Source organism: Cryptomeria japonica, chromosome 6, assembly GCF_030272615.1.
Source record: "Cryptomeria japonica chromosome 6, Sugi_1.0, whole genome shotgun sequence".
NCBI lineage: Eukaryota > Viridiplantae > Streptophyta > Pinopsida > Cupressales > Cupressaceae > Cryptomeria > Cryptomeria japonica.
In genome coordinates, this window is record NC_081410.1 from 392,541,066 (window position 1) to 392,562,041 (window position 20,976).

Sequence of the window (20,976 nt, forward strand, 5' to 3'; positions counted from 1 at the left end):
TTTCCGCGTCTCCATTTGTAAATCCTAGTCACTAAGTGTGTTAATTTGGATGTTCCAAGGGACCTTAAGTATCAATTGACTGCTTATCTATGAATTTTTTTGTACCTCCAATTCAATTGGTGTATTACAACATGCTAAACAGACACAATCATCCTTGTTCGAATAGGAAATGCATCTTCATCATGCATATTGAAATTAACTTAGGTCATGTCAAAAATTCATTGTCTCCACATGCATTCTCCTAGATAATCATGTCATATAGGTTTGCACACTAGGGGTATAACTGAAAAAATCCAAAAACATTGAAAAACAAAAAAATCCAAAAAGAGTGAAAAGCAAAAAATACCAAAAAACATCATATACTATCCTGAAAAAATCAATCAAAAACATCCATATAATTTCCTAAAAAATCAACCAAAAACATTCAAATACGATACACAAAATCCAAAAAAAAATAAAAAATAAAAAATCAATAAAAAAACTTGCAATAAAATGTCTTGCAAGAAACAAATACCCTAGCAGATTTCCAGAAAATGCTTCACATGAAGTTAACAAAGGATACGACTATCCACTCAAACATCTGCAATCAACTTATCAAAATGTATTATCAGTTGTATTAATATCCACATCAAGTGATCATTCTCTCGTCTTAAACATAAGAGGATACACTCAAAATCAGACAGGCCAGTCTTAAATGGGTTCCACAACTTTCTAAGATCAAACATTATCAACTATCACATCAGGCAACTGAGAATGAAGGCACAAGGTTAATATAGCTGCTAAATTTTGTTCGGGTAAGTCTTTATCTTTTATCATTTGGCAACAAATTGTGTTCCTATGCTACTCAAGGATGTCCACAAGTGACTAGAGGAGCCATGATGGGCATTGTCTTTTTTTTGTTTTTGTTGTTTATGGTGTTAACCAATGAAGTTCTAGGAAAATTTCTCTAGTGGGTGTATGTGATAGGAGCATTCAGCTTGTGAATGCCACACATACCTCGACCCCTAGTGTATTTCCCAGAATGGAGGGTTTCACTCCTTGTTTGCTACGTGTTTGTTTCTTCAATGAGATATCTTTACATCTTGGATCCTTATACCCTGATGTGCTAAGCTCCATTGTTCAATAATAAGGCTCAGTGATGAATATATATTATGCAATAAATAATGACACAAGTTCATGAATCAATCATTCTCATTTCATCTCATCTTCTTATTGCTAGTTTGTTGATTCTTTTCTCATCATCTCTTTCTAAATTTTTTTCTATCATCTAACATTATTCTTTCATCAATCTCTTCTTTCTTTCATCTTACTAACATTTCTTCAAGGCATGTCTAAGTTAAAAGAATATTCTGACATCATTATACAAAAAAAACAAAGTTGCATCCATATAGTTAAGTTGCATCCATATAATTTTAAGGGGCATCCATACAATTTTTAATTGCATTCATTTGAGTATCATATAAAATTGCATTAAAACTATTCATAAACATCATTCACAAATCATGTAGAAATAATTGCATTCATAAACAAATCATTTATAAATCATATAGACATGCATCACATAAACACAGTATTATACAACATACATGGAAAACAAAGCATAATACATTGCCTCCAAAACTGCATATCATATATATAACTCAAAAATGGTAATGTGTTAGAATACAATAATAATAAAATAGGCCCAAAGGCTCAGATAACATGATCTCAATGTATCAACCCACACTGCCTGTGTCAACAGGTGGATCCTGCCTGCTAGATCCTGCCCCAAGATGTCGAGGTGGACCCATAACACCACTACTGCTAGTCCTCCATGTAGAAGTCCTACTAGAACCAGAATGACCTCTAAGCTCACTGAAACTAGGAGCTCTTTGTCCCTTAGGTACAACCTCATGGTAGAGTTGTCGATAATAAAAGGGCTCCTGTATACCATAATAGAGTCTGTCAGACTGTCTGTGTGCATTGGTACCCAAAGTAAAATGTTGTTCATAAGCAGCCTGAACCATCTACGTCTATCTAATTATGACATCTCTCTCTCTCTAAAGACGATCCCTCTCGGTCTCTAAGGAACCGTAGTCTCTGCTGAATGCCTCCCGCTCAACATCTCATCGCTGCCTAAGTCTGGAAACCTCATCATCTAGACTTTGAATCTACACTCTGAGAATCTGTAGATCATCATCATCTCCATCACCACCATGTCCTCATCCCCCCTCTACAGCAGGAACATCCTCCAACTCAGGTATATCATCATGATGCCCATCCTCGCTGCTCGATGACTTTGAGGAATCATCATCATCTCCACTGCTCAGAGACTCAGTGTCTCCACCAATGTCTACATCCTCCTCTCCCCCCTCATCTCCTCCTATGCCCTCCTCTCCACCTCCTCTCTCCTCTCCTCTGTCATCTCCCCTCCTCTGCCCCATGTCAATCTTTAGCCACTGTCTAGGATGTCGTATCTGTTGTGTTGTGATTAGAACAATTGGATCAGTCAATGGAATAGGCCTATGTCTGGCCCACCATGCATCATACTCAAGAGTAGTCCCTAGATCTGTTGCACCTTCACTCCAACCCCATGGTAATACCTGAAGAACATCAAACTCAGCAGCCACCACATGTGGTTGTATGCACACACCCCAATCAAAAACCTCATGAGAAACACGAGCAAAGTATGTTATAACAATAGGTGTCACATGTACCTCCCCAAACTATATGAGTACCCATCTTGGAAGAGACATCTCAATAATCCTCTGCATCTCAATGATCCTCCCAATAAGATATCTCTGCTATCTGCAGAAAGGCAAGTGTTGCGCATCATCTTCCCAATCGGGGCAATCCAAATATGGTCTCCAAATAAAATTTTGCAAGATATCAAACTAATGTCGCCAGTACAAGGTGTTACCCGAACCCCTATGTCTAATACCAGTTGTGTATCTATACGCATATGGCTCCTCAGGATGCAAGTCAACATGAATAACTAGACTTGAGATAGAAATGTGCTCCCAAGACCAAGTTTGGAGCAATGTCACACCACATCTGATCGATCGGTATCCCAAGTATACAATGTTGTGTATCTGATAGTAAACCATGGCTAATAAACAAGGACCCCAAGCATATACTCGATGATGAGAAATCATATCATGGAGCACTCTGCCCCATCCAACTAGAAAGTCATGGCCTCATCTACCAGGATTGAACAAACCACCTACAATACTGCACAATACTATAGTAAGATCATCATAGTCCAAGCGAGCCCAAGGGATATCATAATGACCACTGATCTGTAAATCTTGCTCCTCACACTAAAAAAGGGCACACAGTTCAGTGACAACATCATCATGATCATATATAACTCTCGCACCATGGATGCGAATATGCAGTATACACCAAACATCCTTTAAAGTAATGGATGCCTCACCAGTAGGAAGATGAAAGGTACATGTCTCAGAATGCCACTGCTCCACTAACATTGTAATCAAGGCCCTATTGATCGTAATCTCTAGCAAATGTAAAACATGATATAATCCCAGATGTCAGATATGTGCAACCTCCTCATCAAGTAACTCAAATCGAAGATCAAGTCCACTAGGTCTACTCTATCGGCAGTATAACACTCCAATATTCTCCTGCACAGAGAAAATAATGAAAATGTCAAATATCAGATAACATGATTAAAAAATGATCATATGCATGAAAAAAAACTTCAATTTACAACGAATGCGTAATGTTTAACACTTATGCGTTGCATTTTACACTAATGTGTTACATTTAATGCTTATGCATGACATTTAACATGTATGCGTGAACATATGAGCTAATGCGTAAATAGATAAATGTATGCATGACAACCACAACCTATGCGTAACACTTAAAGCTAATGCGTAACACTTATGGAGTATGCATGAAAATCGATAGGTGTATGTGTCATGACAAAATTACATTTCTGGAAAATTTTGAAAAAATTACAAAAACAGGCAAAAAAATTAAGCAAAATTTGGAAACACACCATGCTGCCAGTCCACGAAGGTCTCTGATAAGAACGTACTCACTCAGACAAGTGCACGCATGCCCTATAGCCAGCCATGATGATCAAATACTCGCAGGAAAGCAAAAGGCTCACAAGGATCTCTAAGCACTCAACACAATGCAAATGAGCAAATGAAAAGCCAAAATCACTATTTATAGCTCAAAATTAGGGTTTTTTCCATTTCGACGCTCGTGGTCCCCGTGAACTTCAACAAACTTGTAGGCTACTCAAACAATCTTGAAATTGCACAAAACTTCACACGATTGCTCACTATAATGATATAAAAAATATGGTCTCAATTTCTGAATTTTTCGACAACTTTTTCTGAGGGGGCATATTTACACCCTAAGCGTCACTGGGGCATACTAGGGCATAAATTTTTTTGTTTTCTTTGAAACAATCTTGTTTTGACTTTGTCTCAAAGAGGGGCAAATGTAGACACCTAAAAATGTCTCATTGATCATGTACTAATTATTCCTCTAATTGATTAAATAATTCTTTAATTATTTAATTAAGTTAATCTACTTATTAATTATTCCAAATTCAATTCTATCATCATTTAATCATTAACCATTTTCTAAATGTTAATAAAATATTTAGTATTTAATTAATTATGATTAATTCTGATTAATAAATAATCTTTATTATTTAAAAAAAAAAAATTTCAATTTCTATTTCTATTTTCATTTAATCATTTAACCCCTTTTCTAAATATTAATTAAAAATTTATTAGTTAAGTAATTATGATTTTATTCCTTTAATTTAAATAATCTTTATTATTGAATTAAATTCAATTTCTAAATAATTGAATAGTTTCTTTAAAGTATTTAATTAACTAACTTTAATTCTTCTAATTCCAAATCCTCCAAATTCATTACTTCTTCTAATTTCATTTAATCCCAAATTCTTTAATTTCATAATCTCCCAAGTTCAAATACATGTGCATGATTTCAAAAATCAAATTGAAAATCAAAGTTAAGTTCTAAATATATTCAAATATCAAATTGAATTTAAAATAAATTCAATATTTGAATGAAATCTCATGCAAAGATTAAATTGAAAATCAAAGTCAAAGTGCAAGCACATGTTAAATTAATTAATTTATTACATCAATTATCTTTTGAATTCCTATTTCTATCTTCCACTTTTCTTTTTTCCAAAAAACATTCAAAAAGCTTTCAATCAGTCAACTATTTAATCTATTTTAATTGATCTTTTCAATTAATTGACTAATTATATCATTTCTTTAATCATCTCCAATCATTCCTATTTCTATCTTTTAGTTAGCTTTTTCTAAATAAAGCTTTCATTGTCATCAATCAATTATCTTCCAATCACTCTTTTTCATCTTTCAATTAGATATTTTCTCAATCAGTTAACTCATTTTATCTATTCAATCTGTTCTGTTCCACCTCCAAATCAACAATTCAACTATCAATCAGCATGTGAGCTCACCTGAGTTCCACCTCTTGATCAATTTTTTCTACCTCTCATTCAATCCCCTCCAATAATCTATAAATTGAGCATTCAATCTCTATTTTCAACAATCACGAACTTTGAATCTTTGTGTCATTTGCAGGTTGTCGACGCGATATCTGAGAGCCACCATACCACAAAGAAGAGAAGAATAATGGAAGCTACATGCAGTCATGGAATAGGAAGAATTAACTAATTATTTAATATTCATATTTGCTTGATTGAATCATTTCATTGGTTTTGTTTAGAATTATATTAGGATAGGGATTCGTTATTTCCCTTTGATTTCTAATTGATTACATTATGAGTTTTAACCTACGACACCACATTTCAACAATAAGTATCCAATGCTTCTACCCATTATCAATAGACTCCTAAGTGCTATGATTCTTTTACCCAAGTGAAGAGAAGAGGAAGGGAGAACACTGCCAATCAACCAATGTATGCACACAAGAATCATTCATGAACAATTTTAAATTCCTAGACAAGTCACACTTTTCGTACTATGCAGCTATTTACATCATTTTATAATATATGCAAATTCAACTTCCCATAAGGTCTCCTAATATTACAAATACAGATATAAATCTCAAGTCCTTATTGATAGATATGATTTATTCAAACAATATTTTATTAAATGCAGAATCACACACATATATAAACACCCGACAATTCCATTGGTATCCATACTTCACTAATTAACTTCCTTAAATTTTACATAGGAGAATACACAAAAGAGATAGGCATCATTAAACTACTATAGGTGCATCCCATACAAGTTCTTCAATTTCACATAATGGTCTACACTATATCATTCTTATATGCATAACACAAGCACTCTATCTTACTATTCATAAGAAAATCAATGTAACAAGCTAATCCTAAAAACATAACATCAGGTAAGAGAACACACACAATTATGCTTTCTAGAAGGGATTAGGGGGAGACACAAGGAATTAGCATTTAAGATCTCCAAAGTTCCAATATCATTTTCCATTACAAATCTCAAAGAACAACTCAATTCAAGAGAACATTATAGTACACCATGCAAGACCAAGAGCAACAACCTTAACCAAAGATCCTAGTGTTTGCAAGTAGGCTCTGATACCAAATGTTATGCCTACAAAAATACCCTAGAGAAATAATCTATAAATCTACTAACAAATGGAGATAATTTTTTTTATAAACATCCATTATATGAAGCTAACATTAACATACACCAATATAACATTAACTAATTGCATGAACACATATAACACCATAAATCTATATTACGCAAGCGGATTAATTCTTTCTAATCATCAACATATCTCCAAATATACTCTTTCAAACACATTCATCCCCTAGGGTATCTTAATGTCACTACTTGATATCATACTTATCTATCTAGGAAAATCATACTATGTTATTCTCTAACCATTTACTTTTCATGCATCTAGAACGACATTAACACATATGCATAATTCATTCACATGGTAATATCTATGAAAGCATTTAGAATTCATTTAACCATTTAACCCCAATAATCTCCTAATTACTCAGATAATAATCAATGCAACTAATCTATTATTTCCATCATTTATTCCATAACATTACATAACACATTTCCATCTCATAAATACAAATGCAACTCAAATACATATAACAATTCCATTTCACTTTCACATAGATCTCATAAAATCCTATTACATAATGATCATATGATACATCAAAGAACTCTTCTCCTAATCACTACATAATGTCCTATTACAATGTCATTTATAATTACATATAGATACTTATTACAAAATGCATAATTTTCTTTACATACTCAAATCATCATGATATAATATCTTCTTTCCATGAACATAGAAATCAGCTCCGAAGAATAACCACATGGATAATCCAAGAACCCTCGCACCTACATCAACAAAGAATATCCCAATGGAAGAAGGCATCAACCACCCGACCATGTGGAACCAATAGGAACCACCCCCTATGCTAGGAGATGACAAAGGTTCCAACCCACACTCAAGACCTAAGCTGACAGCTAACAACGAAAGGATACAACAAGACACCACAAGACTCCATATGAATTATAACATCAAATACATCACATGGTTGAATCAAAGAAAATAACCTCCAAAGGCACAAACAAAAAATCAAGGCATATGGATAATGGACACATGTAGGGAATGTAATAACCCACTCTACTCAACCCTAAAAATTCTGACTAATTTTTTTGTATTCTTAATTGTGTTTGATTTGATCACATGCTTTGAGCATCTATCCAAATGGAATAGACATTCATCCACCCGAGATGAGCATCTAACATATGGGTTAGGCATCTGTCCATACGGGACAAGATGTTTTATCTATCTAATTCGAGATAGGAAATACTCCGGCCAGAGACTTAGACTCATCGGGACCATCTGGATCCTTAGTCACTCTCTAAGAACTACACTCCTCTACTATGAGTGCACCGAGGTTTTCGTCCTTAGGAGTAAATAAAATAACATAACACAAGCTTTAATTCTACCTCAGAATTTGGCCTAAAGCCTGAGGAAGTCAAGCAAATCCATATGGGATTCCTTCCGAGTATGCGTTGAAATATTCTTTTTTCCTTAAATTTTCCAATAAGTAATTATATACCCTTTAATTGAGAGGCCAAGGAGATTCGCAAACCATCTACTCGCCTTGACCAAATTACTAGACCCCATCCCCGAATGCCTGAGTACTAGGGACAACTTCTTCCCTAGATAGCCTACATACCCGTTTCGACATAGGATCAAGGTGTAAAGTATGTAGTTCTATTTTCTAACTAGGGTTTAATGTAAACTATTTGGTGGGTACGCAACCCTTTCTAGGGTCAATGTCCCAGACAGTTTCTTTGTGGTTGCTACCCACGATGGTAGCTCAACAACAAAGAGGCTCAAAGTGGCCTTCTGCTTGTGGCCTAAAGAAATAGTCATATTTCCTATTAAATACATCACCCTTAATCCGTTATCATCCACTGAAATCATCAAGATAAAATAAATTCCAAAATCATCACACACATCCAGACCCTAATGGGGTTTTCTAAAGTTTAACTTATCTAATGTAAATTCATTTTAAAAATTAATCTTTTTAGATTATCGATCCAAGGGGGATTACCCGCCCCTTGGATTTTAACTTCCAAATGACCCTTATTTCTCCTTGACGATTTAGAGGGACAATGCCACATAAGTCATTGTTGCAGCTTTATTAGGCATTAAGTGCAGTAGTACAACATGATGACATTACACGTAAGCATGACCCAGAGGCACCATAGATACTGAACGCTGCTAAGGTTTTGGTTTCAATTCCACTTATTTCGTTATCTGACTAGGAATGAACCATAAGTTCACAAAATCTTGAATAAACATTACACTTAACAATTATGAAACTATTACATGAAAAAAAAAGTATTGTCTGAAATTGAAACCAAGATATAATTAAAAGGAACATTTGACAAGAATGAAAAATAAACAAATCAACTATTTTGGAGTAAGAACTAAATACATGAAAGTTCCAATTTCTTGAAACCTAGGGTTGCCATAGGAAGTAACTTAGAAATGATTTGAATTACTAACTATCACACTTTAAATAAGAACTTAATACATGAAAGATACTGAATTGCTTGCAAGAAGTCTAACAACCAATTTAGTGCTTACTTGTTTGAAGAGGGAATGATTTTGATAACCACATTACTCATGTTTGAAAAAAAAAGCTAGGAGAGAGACGGATTTCATTCTATTTAACCAATATGAATATGACTCTCAAATAATCCCAATCAAACCACTTTTAATTAACCAATATGAATATGGTTCCTAAATAATTCCAATTAACCTATATACAAAAAGTTCCTAAATAATTCCAATTAAACAATATACCAAAAGTTCCTAAATAATTACAATTAATCAATATACGAAAAAGTTCCTATATAATTATAATTTATCAATATACAAAAAAGTTCCTAAATAATTCCAATTAACCAATATACAAAAAGTTCCTAAGTAACTCCAATTAACCATTATACAAAAAGTTCCTAAATAATTCCAATTAACCAGTATACAAAAAGTTCCTAAATAATTCCAATTAACCAATATACAAAAAGTTCCTAAATAATTGTAATCCTTTTTTTCTAGTTGTTCTTGAACCAATGCCAAATCTTTCGCAGATTATAAGGAGATAACTAACTAACACTTCCACTTGAAGAAATGTAACCCTTGGATATTTTCTACAAATAATAACTTTATCAATCTCAAATTCTTAGATGGGAGCTAAGGTTTTCTCCTAGATCTTCCTCAATTAAAATTGTTGTTTAATCTTCTAAGTGATCATGGAATAGGTTTCTCAAAACCCACATTAAGGCAAGAATCCAACAATAACAAATTATAACTCATTCCATCTTCGAAGCTAAGTTTCATTAGACATTTACTACAAAAGATGAATACTTGATTTGAGGTTCACGAGCTAAGTCAAGTCTCATGGTAAAATGATTTTAGATTTGATAACTCTCTTTGGTTTCAGATAAGTTTTCTCCACTTCCAAATTAATATCAATGTTCTAGATTATACCATGTAGATTATATGAAGCTTTACTATGAGATTCACCCCTACACTTAAATGTAACTTCTCCCTTTTACTATCCTATGTTTCCTTAAAGTTAGAAGATAAATTTGACTATTATTAGGTTTGACTATACTAAATGCCTTGTTTATTATGCATCTTGGAATCCAATAAAGAAAAATCTGATATCCAACCTACTACTACTACTAAGAGATTTGTATTCAAAATGAGAAGGACTATTATTTCTAGCTTCTTGCAACTTGCATGATAACATCAATTTTGTAACTTGCATGATAATCATAAATATGTATCTAGTATGATGACAATTGTAGACACTTAAATAAATTATTGTAATTTATTTAACCCTCCTACATAATTAATTTATTTAATTGTGTTAATCTGTATTCTTCTCAATTTTAATTAAATTTAATCTAATTAATATTGTCACTATAGTCCAATGATTGATAAATCAATTTTCCCTTTCTTCCTCTAAAGTTCTCAAAAATTAATTCTTCTTAATCCCCCTATTAATTAAATTAATCTAGGCGATTCCTAAAAATCACCTTGTCCTAATCCATAATTAGTCTAATCAATTCTTCTAGAAACTCCCTTAATCTTGCTTACATTTATTCTTCACTTTTTAATTCCCCCCACTCATTCTCTCTCCTATTCAAATTCTCCTACAAATCCCACTTGCTCCTAATTCCTCTAAATAATCCCCCTAATCCCTTGCTAGTACCTAATCCCCATGATTAGGCACAAAAGTCAACTATAGCCATTTATAGCTAAATAAACTTTGTCCCCCTCTCACCTTCCACCTTAAATGCCCCCTTTTGGGTGAATGTGAGATTTTCAAAATCTCACATTCTCCCATGCTTCTTACCTTCCCAAGGAATTTTAAAATTCCTTTTCCCTTTTCCAATCTCCATGCACACAATATCTTGGGAATTTTAATTTCCATGTGCATCCCCCAAGGAATTTTTAATTCCTTTTATTCCTCATAGGTGCATTGGAAACTCTTCCCCATGTACCTTGAGGAGGGTGGAGACAAGAAATGCCTTTATGGAAAATCTCTTACTCTCCACACCCCTTGTCATGTCATTGTCCATTGATCCATGTGATCTCTTCTTTTCAATCCTATCCCTCCATTTCTTTTCAATCTTGATCATCTATTTTTCTCTATCCAATTCTATAAATTGGGGTCTCCATCCCCTCATTTGATATCTCCAATTTGTGCAATCTTATGTTGTTAATTTGAGCCTAGAAATCACCCCAAGTATCTACAGTATAGAAAAATCCTTATCCTCTATCACTTAAGCATTTCATCCATCCATCTTACAACCATCAATCAATCTCTCACTCACCATTGTTGTGAAATTTTGGAGAGCCATCCACAATCAAACCAAGGAGCACATCCAATCAAGTGGAGCAATAAGGCGCATTCCACTTCATCATTCCCTTGGTTCATTTTGGCACACCCGGTGGGACCCACGTCCCGAAAATCTAATATTTTTTGTAGGTTTTTCGTGATTTTTAGCTGCAGGTTCTAGTTTAGGGTGGATGTCTGTAAATCAGCATGTGTGCCTTAGCTTTAGCATGTGCACTTTTGTCTCAGCGCGTGCACCAGTGCTTTAGCGTGGGTGTTTTAAATTTAAATTTTTACTAACCCACCATTTTCTACAGACTGACATTCAGCACGTCTAATGTGGGTTTAGCGCGTTCGCTCTGCTAGAAAGTTTTCTTTTTTTTGTTAGATTAGAATTTATTTTTGTTTTAATCATTTAAACCAAAAATCAAAAAAAAATAAATCCGTTAAAAATAAAAAAATCTTTCTTTTTGTAATTTTGTCTTGTTTACAATTTTGTGCAATTAGCGCAGCTGCAAGAGTTTTGGCACCTGCGTTTCGGTTCAATGCGTCCACCTAACCATGTTTTCTGCTCTCTGTTAAATTTCAAAATTTGAATTTTGAAAGTTTTTGTTTCCTGCTAACCCTTTTTCTAGCGCGTGCCTACACAGTTTAGCGCATACATCTCTAAATCAATGCGATCGTTTTAGGTATAACTTTTGTTTAATACTATCGAGAATTTTAAATTCTGGTTTTTTCTGTGTATTATGTTTTTTAAGGAGAAAACTTTGTTTTAGTGCGTATGCAGGCATTTCAGCGCTTGCGCAAGCGCTTTAGCGCGTCTACTTGTATATCAATGCTTCTACTGTGTCCATAGGGTTTTTCGTGTTCTAATCAAATTTTGAGTTTTGCAGGTTTGTATGATCAATCCAAGACTAGAAAACATAAACTACTAACTGTTTGTTTTGCAGATAGTTGGGAGAAGACTTGCTTTTTCCACTAGTCTAGTTATCTTTTCATGCATTTCTAGATTATCACACATTTCATTTTGGGCATTAAAATTCACAAGTGTCTTCTTTATATTAGCAAAACATTTCATTTTCTTAAGGGACAATAAACAACATGTTTGTCGTGTCTTATTTTATTTTGATTGCATGTTTTTACCCTTAGAGGGCATGCTTTCTTGATTTTCCTGGCACTCCACACATGCATTGGTGAGAGGGAAATGACCTAAGTGGTAACGGGCTAAAGCCAAGCTCTTTTGAACCACTATAAATAAATGTGTTTGTGACGAAAGTTGCAAGCAACATGTGCTGATTAGTTCATACCGACACTATGTCTCCCGATAAACCCTATAGGGCGTAACCCCTATAGGCTAGGAGGCTTCCGTAACTACAGAGTGTTAAGTGCCATATGTATGGCCACACGAATAGATTCCCTAACTAAGAACTCTTGTGTTTAGAAGCCAAAAACCCTCTAGTCATTGGTGCAGGAGGTCGGAGCTGTTGGTGCTCAAATCAACAAATTGGAAAAGTTCTAAGGAAATGCCAATTCCTATCTTCAAACTCTCCAATTTATTTGGCCAACTAATGGAGTGAACCAATTAGGTTGCTGACTCCCTCACTTTAGGCTCTGCAGAACCTAAGTGGGTGTACCTATTCACCAACTAATTCTCCAAATTGGTGCTTTTTATAGAAGATTTGTACTGTGTCTTCTACTTCTAGTTGTTTATCTCAAAGTGACATATATCTTTGGGATAGGTTATCTAACTATTCTGAATATTTTAATCTCTCCTAATTCCTTCTACTTTAGTTTGACTACCTCTAACTCCTGCTCTCTACTTCTATCTCCTACTTGTAGAAAACAAAAATTGAAAAGTATAAGTAATAGTTGAATTTTATATGAAATAGACCAGTGCCTTACTTCTTTTGGGAAACAGAGTCAGTCACTTGTAAATCCTACGTATAACTCTAAAAGACAGTTTCTAAATCCCCCTTTGGATGAATATGTCAGCTATCGAGCCTCCAATGCTATGTAATTGTATGAAATTACTCACAGTTAGTTTAATTGATTTTAACTTTTTATATAAAAGACCAATTAAACAAGATACAATAGGTAGAATGATTCTCAGATGTATCTTGATGCTCCAACTTGGTAATAACACACAACCCTTTTGCACAAATATCTAGAGTAGCAATCATCAATTATAGACGATTATAACAGAGAACTGATTTTCAAAATGAAAGAATCCATAACACCATTTGCAAATAAAGGAACTGACTTTGTATTAATCTGAAAATAATGTATTTCTCCTGAATACAGAAAGAAAATTGATCTTCACTTATTTGTATCCCTTTTTTTTCTCCTACCAAAACTTGTTTGTCCAATGATTACATCGAATATTGTATAATATATAAAAAGGTCATGCCTTTTGATCAAGAATTTTGAAAACAAAGAAAACTAACAACTAATCACTTGGTTAAACACAAATGCACACTAGTTATATGTGCTAGATACTTCTCATTATATCTAGTATCACAATCATGGATAGTATCTCGGGCTTCTACTTTCATCAAGACCATACTCTCCATGAAGTCCACCACCTTCTCAATATCTTGGTCTTTTGTTACTTTCAGTGCACTCTGGAGTATATGTTGACAGTCACAGATTCAACCCACCTTCTCCTTTTTTTCTCCATTATTGTTGAGCAAGGAAGGAATACTATATGTGTTTCCATTGAGGAAGGTTGCTCCTTCTACTTTCAACTCCTCTAGATATCCTTTGTGATCCTTCATCAAATCTTCATAGTTTTGTATATCACCAGGCTGTCTTTGATCTCTATTTTGTAATTCTAGGATTTTCTCATGTAGCCACTTCTCCAACCGCCCATGTTCTTCTATAACAATGTGGTTCTTGTTGTATGTATCCTAGTATCTATCCATCCATGTCATCATATTAGTGAATCTTTTCTAAATTAGGGCTGACATGGTTTCACTTTTTGTTGTCTTCAATTGGGCCTGGAGTTGATAGTTTTCATCCTTCAATTGATCGGCCTTGGTCTGGGGTTGGGAAGATTCAACCTGTATTAATAATCTTTGTGGCTCCCCCTGTTTCCAATGGGACCTCAGGATTTAGCAAATGAAATGCTAATCTCCATCCAACATAAGTGGTATCCAATCTTCTGTATTCCTTCAATAGATTTTCAAGAATAATGGGACGATCATAAACTCCAAGAAAATAAAAAACCTTAGAAAATTCTTCTCGTGACATGAAGAAACAAGGATCTCCATCTCGGTCACATATTTCTCTTTTGTTTGGATTAAAATTCAGTGCCAACAATTCTAGGAGATCAATATTAACAAAGACATTTGAGACTACAAGTTTTCCCAGACCTAACTTCCATGGATTGCAAATGGGTTATGGTTTCTCTCGTCTATGATAGTGAAACAAAAATAATTCATATCCCCTGATGGTTGTGTACACGTCTCCCACATCAGTATAATTATCCTATAATTTCCACTATGCAGATCTCTTAGATTTTGGGGTGGAACCTGGCAGTTGATCCAATAAGTCCTGATTTAGTTTTCTATCTTCATCCTTGGTTTCAGGACTTGTCTCACCTATTTTTTTCTTTCTTTCCCTTACCCTTTCTTGTCTCCCCTCTCTAGCTCTTTGCAGCACCACTAGGGCTTTCCATTTTACAAGCAATTTGATAGACTATTCGAAACAATAACAAGGGAATCGGTCAGAGCACTTACTTGTTATTGTCCAATATGCCTTCAACCTACCTTAATATCTTCTCATAATTTATATAATTTTGAATGCAACATTCTCCTGAATACATTTCTCAAAGAGCGTCTTTCGTGCAACAATAAATGTGCCTTAACTCTGTGAATCAATATTCCATCTTTTAGAAATTTGAATTTTCTGATGATGTAGGACATTGGCTTAACTCTTTCCGTCACTGCTCCAAATTTGGCACTTTTAGGACAAATTAGTCACCATAGATAAATATGGTTATATTAGTAACCGTCTGCCTTTTGTGTCATTTCGGCTTGAGCTATCTCGACAAGTAATCTTCAATTTATTTTATTTTTATCTGTCCACACCCATAATGTCTCGGACGATGTCCATCGACATTGTTTTTAGCTATCAACATACCCAAAGTTTGCTTTCTGGACACTACAAGTTATCCCGATAAGGGTTTTATCCTTCTCCCATTCGTTATTGGGTTTGTTTTGTGAATGTCAGATCGGGATAACTTTCCCAACATTGTTTCATTTTTAAAGCATCGAGATAACCTCATTGATCAGAGTGACATTCATGTGCTATTCTGCTTATGTAAGTTATCCCAAATACCTTTCAAATAGTGCTTTATCAGAATTAGCTTTTACCATCAGCAAAGCAGAAAGATGCTATCTCGTCTTTATAAGTTATACCGATACAGGTACTTAGAAGAGGATGCATTATCGAAGTGTCTTATTTCGATGTTATTAGATATATTCATTTTCAGGATAGGATGTTCTATCAGCTTTTTGATGATCCAATTATTATGATTTTATTAGCTTCGCTGATAAGGGTATCATTTTCTGTATCACCATAGATTCCACCAATATCCATCTTTCAACCACAGAAGTATAATTGGGATAGTTTCCCTGATACCGCCTTATTTACATGTCAGCGGGATAATTCTCTCTCATCGGAATGTCTCTAATATGTTATTATGATTTCATAGGTTATTCCAATAAGCTCAAATGATACTTTTTCTTATACTTTCTTCATCGGGATAACTTCAATTCATCGCTATTGTGAAATATTGCTACTCTGATTACCTCCTTCAATACTAGCATTACTAGATTGGGTTAGTTATCCCGATATACACATGAAATAGTTATTGGTGAAGGATGTTTTATTGGTCTTTTTTTTTGGTTTCATTAGGGATTATCCTAGGACACTGTGGTTACATTATGTGAGATTTTATACTGAATAAGAGGAAGTATTTTCAACCTCTCCTCATGTCAAAAACAAAAGCTTGGTGATGATAGATATATTAGGATAATGGGCAGCTACTAAAGATTTTTTTTAGGGTATCAACAGGACCTTTGAAGGCGCTCAAATTTTTATGGCTCTTAGTAGAGATACCAAGTTCTCCATGGGGATTTTTCATGGGAACTGATGCTTGGCTGCCCCGGAGAAGTGAGTGTCAAGGGTGGAGTAGTGGGGTCAAGCAATTAAGTATTCACTCTGAGTAAGCATAGCTGGGAAACCAAGTGAGATCCATGACTATTGTCCTTGGCAACCTTAGGAAATATCGTAAAGGTGAATGATTATCTTTAAGTCACACTTGGCCAATGTGTTTTCTATGCTTGATATTTTCTTTCCAAGAGTAGAGTGATAAACAATCCCCTCATTTTCCACATTCGTCAAACATTCTCAAGTCCAAATTTTCACACCTTGCATAGTCAAATTCCAAACCTAGTCCACCACATTTTCACCTCATGTTTCATAAGCCTAAGTTGTATAAGCATCCCAAGAAGTCAATCCACCATCCAATCAAGAAGAAGAAGCTCACCCAAGCCCAACTCATTAGATGTCATAAATTTTGGTATACCAACCATAAACTCTTTCTCAAACATAGGACCTTTTTCCACTAATATCATGACTATATTCATGGTCATAGCAATGAGTTTGATGCTAGTGAAGAACTAAGAGTCTGCGCCCTACACCAAGGATCAAGCTTGTCTTTCAATACCAACTATCATCAAAATCGGTGTGGTTGCATTCCTTCATACAATTTGCCATCCAAACCTATCACTTATTGAGTCATTCCCATCCCAAGGATAATCTCGTCATCAATTTCTTCTAGTCATCATTATCACCCTTCTTTGATCTCTCATCATTAAAATTTTCCAAGGACTTAGCACATCAATAAATCTCACCAATCCTCAAATAAAATCAATCTTTAATCAATCATCTTTAATGAATCATCCTCCAATCAATCGTCCTTCAATCAAATCAACCTCACTCTAAGGTTTCGTACCTTGTGAAGTTTTATTTAGACCTCATCTTTAATCAATCAATCGTTTGGCTTTTGTGCTTGGGAAAGAATCTCCCCCAAGTATCTTTGCCTCATCGTTTGAGTCAATCAAGACTCTTATCGTACATATTTATTTTGCTTGGGATCATTAGTCAATCCCTAGTAGAAAGAGACTTTGATCATTATCCTAAGGTCTAAATTTTACCCAACTTGGTCGACGCCTTGTTTTTGGTTTTCGTCAAACATCCCCCACCTAAAATCCTTATCCAAGGACTAAGTTGCAATCTTAATAAAACTCTTGTCCTAATCTAAGGACCCCATCAATCATTCTATCTAACTTCATCAAATCAAAATCCAAAATCTTAGCTAAGCCCTTTCATCAAACTTTTCTTCCAACAAATATTTCCAAAAGTTTATTCTTGTATGGTCACAACTTGATCTCAAAAGAAGAAGATGGCCGAACAACAATATGGCATGTCAAACATTAGTGTCCTATATCAAGACCCTACACAAGATCCCATGCAAGGGAGAAATGTGGAACCTGATATTCAAGACCCACAACCACAAGTGGGCCCTAACATGGTTGATCAAGATGACCTCTCCCTGGAAGTGTGGACATTCCTAGAGGATTCATACAATCAAGAAATGATGGATAAATTCATCCAACTTAATCCTAGTGGTCTTCTAAAGAACCTTATTGAAAATGGGGCTCTCCTTCCCCTCGATTTCGATAGATCCATTCTTTATCGACAACCACAAGGATAATTTTCTCCTACTCACATTGTTGTGCCTATCATTCAGCCGCAATCAATAGCGCCCGCGATATCCATCCCCGTGGCCTCCATCCAACCTTCTTCCTTCTTGACATCTATACCATTATCTAGTTCGATCATGTCTATTCTCCAACATCCTTCTATGCCATCTTCTTCTACCCAACCACATGTCTCTATTCCACAATCTTCCATTCCTCTCAACAATACCACTAATTTCATCAATACTTCTCTTCCTCCCATCACAACAATCCACAGGTCATGACCAATTGTCACTCAAGTCCCCATCACGTTGGTCATCACATCTCATATTCCCACCTCTTCATCTTACCAATATATTAGTGGTAGTGGTATACCTTCCACAACTCACCAGATACTCAGGGCGAACACGGGCCATCATGTCCAAGACCCACAAAATGATATAATCAAGGAAATTCAGGACATGAAAAACATTATTAAAAACACGAAGGAAGGGACTAATAAAAGAAAACCTTATTCATTTGAGAAATTTTGTCCTTGTTCTTATTATCCTTTGGTATCAGTTGCACCTTGCCCATAAGGGTTCGAGATGCCTAAGTTCACAAAGTATGAGGGTAAAGGGGACCCCTGAGACCATGTTTCTGAGTATAACATCTTATGCCAAGAAGTCTCCTATAGCAACTTATATCTCCATAGACTGTTCCCTAAGAGTCTCACAAGAGACACTCTTGCATGGTTCTCGTCCCTGCCCATAGGTTCTATCGCCTCCTTTCCAAACTTAGCAGAAAAGTTTGTGGCCCACTATGCTTACAACATTGTCAATGATGTTTCCATGATAGACATTTGTAACACAAAATAGAGGCCTTGGAAAACTTTCACCAACTTCTTATAGAGGTAGATACACCTTATCAAGAGATTCCAATGGGATATGATAGAACAACAACAAATTGAATTATTTCAGAAAAAGTTGGTACCTGAACTATCAAAACCCTTCACATCCCAGTACATAAAGTCTTTCCAAAAGTTGACCGACAAGGGCCTAGCTCTTGAATGTGTCTTGTTAGAGGAGGGAACCCTAAATTATTATCAAAAATCAATTCAGAATACTTCCTCTTATCACAATGATAAACTGAAGTTTTGGTCTAAAAACAAGAACGTAGTCAACAATGGTGTTACTAATGCAAAGCAGGTCCAGACCGTGGCCACCCCTCCAAAGTCCACCACAGCTAATCGCCAATTCAACACTTAGCAAAACAATCAAAATCAATCTGGTGCAGGAGAACCCAAAGACACAAATGAAGACACAAATGAATTCTAAAAGAGCCTAATATCACCCATGAGGTGAAAATTATCATCTGTAATAGGTTGATAGTTTTGTGAGTCAATAAGACCCATTTGATGTAAGGCATTGTCATGGTTGCATTTTATAAGCCACCATGGATAAATGACCATGTGGGTTAGTAGGAGTCTAGGCATGAGTCAGGAAAATAAAATTTGGTCTTAGAAACATCGTAAAAATCCTTGGAATAGGTCGAATACACCTTGGAGTCACCAAATTTGAAACGTGCAAGTTGACAACTTTTGTTGTCATTGCAAAATGTTGTAAAAAGGGATAACTAATCCTCCAACGATTCCAAAGTTTGAAAAGTGGCTGGAAACCATTAGGGAGAATAAATTATGCCCACTTGGATTTATTCCAAGTTGTTGTTGGCATGGTTGTTGAAGTTGATGAAATTTGATGATGTTTTAGAGTTTGGAGCAATACAATATACTTGGAGTTTTCTGAAATTCTGCATTTTTGTTGGTCATTTCTTATAAGTACAGATTGGTGGATGTTTGAAACCAATTGTATGAGTTAGTGAAGTATCTTACCTTTCATTTGAATCAATTTTGAGGTTTTTTAACAATCGGGTTTTATGGATCCATCAAAATCTAACCAGACTAGCCACAAACCCTACCGGCACCTAGGGTTTCAATGTAAAGATGCCCTTAATCTGACATTTTCACTAGAGGAACAAACAACCTATGGGAAAATGTTAGAAGGGACATTGTATCATAATATTTTTGTGTTGGTTTGCAGGGAGGCTCCAAGCCTGAAGAGATTGAATTGACCCTAGGTGGGCATCTCTATATGATTGCCTGAACTGTAGAAATGGAAATCATATGCAAAAGATAAAGAAGATGGGATCAAGTCTTGAAACCTTGGATTTGGTGGTTTGACACCTTACCCCACCTTATAGAAGTGTTGGTTTATTTGGGGTACTAATACAAGGGGTACTTTCTTTGTAAATTAGGCCTAATTAGCTTAATTAGGTCTGGAAGGATAGTAAAGGTACATACCTTTCAACTTGTGGTTAGAGTCTAAGCCTTTGAGGAATTGTGTAACTAGATAAAGGGTATCTTAATCTACCTTTAGTTTGTCTTGTCCTTTGGAATTTTGTTAAGTTGTGTTTGGAGAACTCAACTGGTAGGGCTACTAGACAATAGGATAGTTGTGAGACAAGTATTCCCTAACACATCTGATAGCCAAATCTTATGGGTGTTTTGTGTTGGTTGGACCACCAATAGAAAAAATAAAATAGGTTTCCATCCCATTGGTACCAGAAGATTGTCTGCCATCCACACAAGGGTAGAGTGTTTTCATCATGTTGGTACCGAAATATACTAAACCGGTATGGATCCGGTCACACGAATTGTTGTGTGAGGTGAGTATTTGGTAGGTGTGTTGTTCACACCTTGAACAAACAAAATAAATTGTTTTAGAGATATTAGTTATG